The sequence below is a fragment of the Camellia sinensis genome, chromosome 4 (assembly GCF_055761805.1).
Source record: "Camellia sinensis isolate YWXY chromosome 4, ASM5576180v1, whole genome shotgun sequence".
Taxonomy (NCBI): domain Eukaryota; kingdom Viridiplantae; phylum Streptophyta; class Magnoliopsida; order Ericales; family Theaceae; genus Camellia; species Camellia sinensis.
In genome coordinates this window covers 125,192,346-125,198,571 of record NC_138964.1, presented here as the reverse complement: position 1 = coordinate 125,198,571, position 6,226 = coordinate 125,192,346, and the positions used below count along the sequence as shown (strand labels likewise).

General features: G+C 32.1%; 1 pseudogene across 1 annotated transcript; it reads left to right on the top strand.

The window, feature by feature from the left end:
* The first annotated feature begins 1,712 nt into the window (after positions 1–1,712).
* LOC114263123 (histone-lysine N-methyltransferase ATX5 pseudogene) lies at positions 1,713–4,412 on the top strand (annotated as a pseudogene). Its single transcript, XR_014365713.1, has 3 exons — positions 1,713–1,851; positions 1,943–2,088; positions 3,616–4,412. The product of XR_014365713.1 is annotated as a histone-lysine N-methyltransferase ATX5 pseudogene (transcript).
* The last annotated feature ends 1,814 nt before the right edge of the window (positions 4,413–6,226 follow it).

Genomic DNA, 6,226 nt, shown 5'->3' with positions numbered 1-6,226 from the left:
TCTCTTTTCACTTTGTTTCTCTATCTTTTAGTTTATCTCTTACTCATCTCTTGTTTCTCTCTCTTTTTCTGTCTATCTCTCTCTCTCCGTCTCTCTCACTTATCACTCTTCTCTCTTTCTGCTTGCCTGTCTGTCTGTCTCTCTCCCCCACTGTGTTCGCCCTGCTCACTCTCTCCCTCATCTCTTCTTTATTTATTGAGCTCCCTTTCGATTTATCGATCCACTACAATAAAATGCACTTTTAGCGACCACTTTGTCTCTTTCTCGCTCATCACTCTGTCTCTCTATCTCTTTTCTCTATTCGTCTCTCACTCATCTCTCTCTCTCTCACCACCCATATTCTCTACCACATTTACCACTACTGCAAATGCCATTCAACTGCCACCATTCTTCTATTTCTCTCTTTCACTCATCACTCTTATTTCTCTGTCTATTTGTCTATCTATCTGTGTGTCTTTCGTTCATCTTTCTTCTCTCTATCCCTCCAATTTGTCTTCTCTCTCTGTCTCTCTCGCTCATCTCTCTTCTCTCTATCTCTCTATCTCTCTCATCTCTTTTCTCTCTCTGTCTCTCTCGCTCATTTCTCTTTTTTCTCTCTCTTTGTCTCTCTCTCGCTCATCTCTCTACTCTCTATCTTTCTATTTTTCTATTCTCTCTCTCGTTCATCTTTTTTCGCTCTTTCTCTCTCTTTTTGTATCGCTTATCTCTTGTTTCTCTCTCTTTTTCTGTCTCTGTCTCTATCTCTTTCTCTCTTTGTCTGTTTGTTTCTCTCTCTCTCTCTCCGTCTCCCTCTCTCACTCATCACTCTTAATAGAAAATATTTTTCATTAAAATATTATCCTTATTTCTACCAAATAAAAAATAATAATAATAATTTTTCATTCATTTAATATTCATTTATGATGAAAATGAAAATTATTATTATTATTTTTTATTATTTAAATATTCATTTATGATGAAAATTATTATTATTTAAATATATTTTTTTTTTCCCAATCCCGCCCACTCGGATATATATATCAAATATCTCTTTGATCTGATCTGTCTCCCTCACTCTTTCATCTCACCAGTCTCACTCTCTGGTTTTGCATTTCTGCACCGATCGACTCACAGGTAAGCCTCTCTCTCTCTCTCTCTCTCTCCCTGATCTCTCATCTCTGCACTGATCGAACAGATCTGTTCTGTTTGTTTGTTTTAGACCAACAGATCTGTTCTGTTTGTTTTGGAATCTGTGTGTTTGTTTTGTTTTGGAATTTGATCTGTTCTGTTTATTTTATTCTGCACCGATCACTCTCTGTGTGTTTGTTCTTAAGGAATTTGTTGAATCTGTGTATGTATGTTAATCAGATTCATGTTGATTTTGTTGAATTTGTTCTTAAGAAATATGTGTATGTATATATGTATGTATGTTAAGAAATTTGTTTGAATTTGTTCTTAAGAATTTTTGTTGAATCTGTGTATGTATGTATGTATGTATGTATGTATGTATGTTAAGAAATTTGTTCTTAGTTGTGTTGAATCTGTGTATGCAGATGGGTTGAGGATTGGGACTATAATAAAATTGTTATTTGCAACAGGTGTTACTATTCTTCATGAATCTTTATGCTTAATCATCACATTTTATGCATTTGAATTACAATTTATTTGCCGAGATGAGATAGCACCTGATTTAGGAACTCTAGTAGAATCATCTGAGTCAATTTTATTTTTAACTTGTTGAGTTCAGGTGTCAAATAGCAGTCCATCAAGAGTGCTATGGAGCAAACAATGTTCAGGATTTTACATCATGGGTTTGCAGAGCATGCGAAACTCCTAATGTTGAGAAGGAGTGTTGTCTCTGCCCTGTTAAAGGCAGTCCCATTGATATCCTTATTTATGCGTTAAATACCCAGTTTCATTTTCTGTTTTTTGATTCTTATAGATTTGAATGCTGCTTCTGTAGGGAGAGCTTTGAAGCCAACTGATGTTGACTCCCTGTGGGTCCATGTCACATGTGCTTGGTTCTGGCCTGAAGTTGCTTTTGTAGATGCTGAGAAGATGGAGCCTGCAGTTGGACTTCTTAGAATTCCATCACATTCTTTTGTAAAGGTACGAGTCTTATTTAAAATCATTGTAGAAATGGTGTTTCTAACTGACACAGTGATGCAGCCGACACTACAATGATAAAATTTTGTCAGCAGTGCTTCAAGATTGGAATATAATTTAGTGTTATACAGTTATTAGATTTTTTTTTTATTTTTTTTATTATCTTTGAATGAATTATTATTCATAAATATGACAAAAAAAATATATAAAATTATTTATCCGCGTGGTGTCCTTTTTTTCCAAAAAAGTTACGATGTTAAAGTGTCTGTGCTTCTTATACCAGGAAAACATGTGGTTTTAGTGGGTTTGAAATAGTTTGGATGTGAATCATGAACTAGAATGCAAATCGACATATTGAGTTTTAATCCATGATTAATCTGTGGATCAATTAATTTCAGTTTGAAAATTCCCCCAGCCACTCATGGATTAGCCAATAATTGAATAACACATAAACTACTAGTGTACCATGCTCACCTAGTATCCTCCATCACCTTGCTGGCTCGTTGTGTCTCCGTGTATAATAATAAAACAACAACGCTTTTTGAAGGATTTGAATTTGAACCTGTCACTTTTATGAATTAAGAGAAGCTTCTGCTGCACCACTTGACTCCATTTTTTGTTATTTGATTAAGTATCTTGATATTATTGAACTTACAAAACATTAAGTACTGAATCAGCTAGTAAAAGCATCTAGATATTTAGTATAAAAATTATATGACTCAAAAAGTATGCAAATAATTACTAATATAATCTTAATTATATTAAAATATAACAATACTTAAATAAATTATTTTTTTAAAAATAATATGATATATAAAATTATATAATATAGATGCTCTCATGGTGCTCTCGATCTTTGCCGAATTAGTTACTTGGGCATGGACGCACTAGCATGATTATTTTGAAAAAATAGAAGACATGGCATGTGAGGGACACATGTAAAAGATATATTTGTATTATTTTTCATATATATGATTTTCATTCAAAGATGATAAACATTAATTTTTTAGGTTTAAAGTAGGAGGGATTAATATGTATAAATTTATGTTGTATCCAAATTTATTTTTTCAAACTTATTATGTGTGTGTCCACCTAGGTGTCCAAAGTGTGCCTGGGTCAATTTTTTGAAAAAATAGTAGGACACAGAGTGTTTGACGAGTGTCAGTGTGTGACAGGCACTCCAACTTCTTGGAAGTGTATATGCTTATGATTTTAGAGTATATGTTAGATGATAAATGTATAATTGCTATTTAGTGGAACAAGTTGCCATTAATGTTATGTCTTTGGTTTTTTCACCTCCTCTACATGAATCCACACAAAAAATGGCAATTGTACATCTAGGATCCACCATATTTAGAAAAGAAATGGACCCACTATTATTTTTTTGAATATGATGGCTCCTGCATGTACAGTGTTTGTTGTGTGAATCTACATAGGAGGCTGAAAAAAAAACTGTGAAATACATCTGGTGATATGCCCTCATGTTTCTAACCTTCTATTCTAAACGTGATACATTTGTTTGAACTGCAGCCATGTGTTATTTGCAAGCAGACTCATGGTTCTTGCACTAAGTGTTACAAGTGTGCCACTTCTTTTCATTCAATGTGTGCATTGAGAGCAGGATATCGCATGGAAGTAAGTTTGCCATGTTTCTTTTTCTATTATGAACAAATAATTTTGAGAAACTACACTATTTTTATAGGCTACTTAAGCTATTGAAATTATTATTTGGAGTTCAGAATGGTTTACAATAAATTTACAACACGTCTGTATTCATATGCATTTTATGATGATTATCTCATTACAGTTCTTGAGTTGGAATAAATAAACGGAATACCTTGTCTATGGTGTTTAATAGAAATCTGTTTTCATATTTGTATGACCATCAGATCATTGCATCTTATTCTGTTCATCTTTGTAATTATATAGTAGTTAATTTTTTATGTTTTTCTGTAATTAAAATATTAACACCATTATATTGTCATTAATTATTTTTATTTTGTTATTTTCAGATATTTCCTGAGTAGCAGTTTGCTTCTTGTGAAATGCGGGCGTGTAAAAATTATAACTTTTGTTTTTGTAACCTACGGAAGAATCAAGACGAAAACTTTTGGTTTTGATTTACGTTATTTAGATTTGTGAACAACATTATGTATGTATTATGCGACATTATGTAATGAGATAATTTTTATTGTTATGAATTTCTATTTATGTATTGTTATGAATGGAATAACATTATGAATTTTCATTATGTGCTAACTTTTGTTTATGTATGTATTTATATTATTATGTAATTATTGGGTTTTTTTTAGTTATTTTTCATTTAATACAGGTTATTTTCATATTTTTAATAATTTTAATACAGTTTTTTTTATTTTTTTTATTTTTTTGATACGGTAGCGTCTCAAAAAGAAAATTGAACTAGGGTTTTTTGCGACGGTACCTTTACTGTCGCAAAAGATAGGGAATTGGTTGACAAGTAAGGCCTTTAGCGACGGTGTTATTGCCGTCGCCAATAGTCCTTTAGCGACGGCTCAGGTGCTGTCTCAAATAAACTTTTAGCGATGGCAACACAGTACCGTCTCAAAAAAATTCAGATTCTCACGCGTTATTTGCAACAGAATTTTTTCGTCGCAAAAAAAAAAAAAGGCGACGATGTCATGCCGTCGCTAAAACCCTTTTGCAACCCCCTTTGTTGCGACCCCCCACTTATCGTCGCAAAAAGTCACTTACCATCGCAAAAAACTTTTTGAGACGGCTTTTGGGGTATTTGCGACGGCGTTTTACCGTCGCAAAAAAGCAATTTTTTTGTAGTGAGTGTAAAACCAAAAGTGCCTACTGCATTAATTGCAGGTGCGCGGGGGAGTGCGTCCACCAAGCCACACGTGCGGCTTGACCCCCCGCACGTGCGGAGCGTCGTTCTTTCCACAACAAACAAAAAAAAAATCCCGCACGTGCGGCTCTACCCACGCACGTACGACACAAATTTTCAATCTTCAATTTGCCTACTGCTTTAAAAGCAGGTGCGGGGTGTGCTGCCGCCCGTGCGACGTTTTCTTAAAAAAAAAGAAGATAAATAATAATAATAATAATAATAATAATAATAATAATAATAAATAAATAAATAAAAATAAAAATAAAATAATAATTAACCTGCAGCTTTTGTTTTGTTTACTTATTATTATTATTATTATTTTATTTATTTATTTTCTTATTTGAAAAAAGTAAATAAATAAATAAATAAATATTTTTTAAATAAAAATAAATAAATATACTATTTTATTTCTTTATTGATTTTTTATTTTCATTAAAAAATAATAATAATAATAATTTTAAAAAAATTGAAAATATAAAAGTATATATATAAAAATTTAAAAATTAAAAAAAATTCGCAATTCTTATTATTTATTTATTGTTTTAAAAAAAAAATAATCTTGCCTAGACCCACCTTTCTCACAATCACTCTCAGATTTTCTCTCTATCTCTCTATCTCATCTATCTCTATCAATCTTTCTCTCTCTCATAACCCCACAAACCCACCAAAACTTATCCAGCCCCACCATCACTATCTTCTTCGTCATTTTTCTTCCTTCTTCTTTTTCCTTTTTCCTTCTTCCTCACCACCACCATCTCACTGCCGGCATCACTATTTCCTTTCCGTCCGACGAATCCCTGGTGACCACAATTTTTTCCGACGAATCTCTATTCTTTCTCTCTCTCTTTCTTTACTTTTTCAAGGTAAACTTTATTTTTTGTTTAGATTTGTGGGTATAGGAGTAGAGAAGTAGAGTTTTGGATTTTTTTTTTTGTTCACATCTTGATCTATGTTTCATACTTAAAAAAAAAAAAGAAGGGGGGGGGGGGTTTATACTGCTTAGCCATGTTTGTTCATAGGTGATTTAATTTTTTTTTTTTAGTTGTTCATTCTTTCTATTATTTTATTTTATTTGTGTTTATTTAGTTGTGGTATACTAATTTAGCCATGTTTATTTAGTTTGTTCATCCTTAAAAAAAAAAAAAAATTCTTAGTTGTTCATTCTTTCTATTATTTTATTTTATTTGTGTTTATTTAGTTGTGGTATACTAATTTAGCCATGTTTATTTAGTTTGTTCATCCTTAAAAAAAAAAAAAAAATTCTGG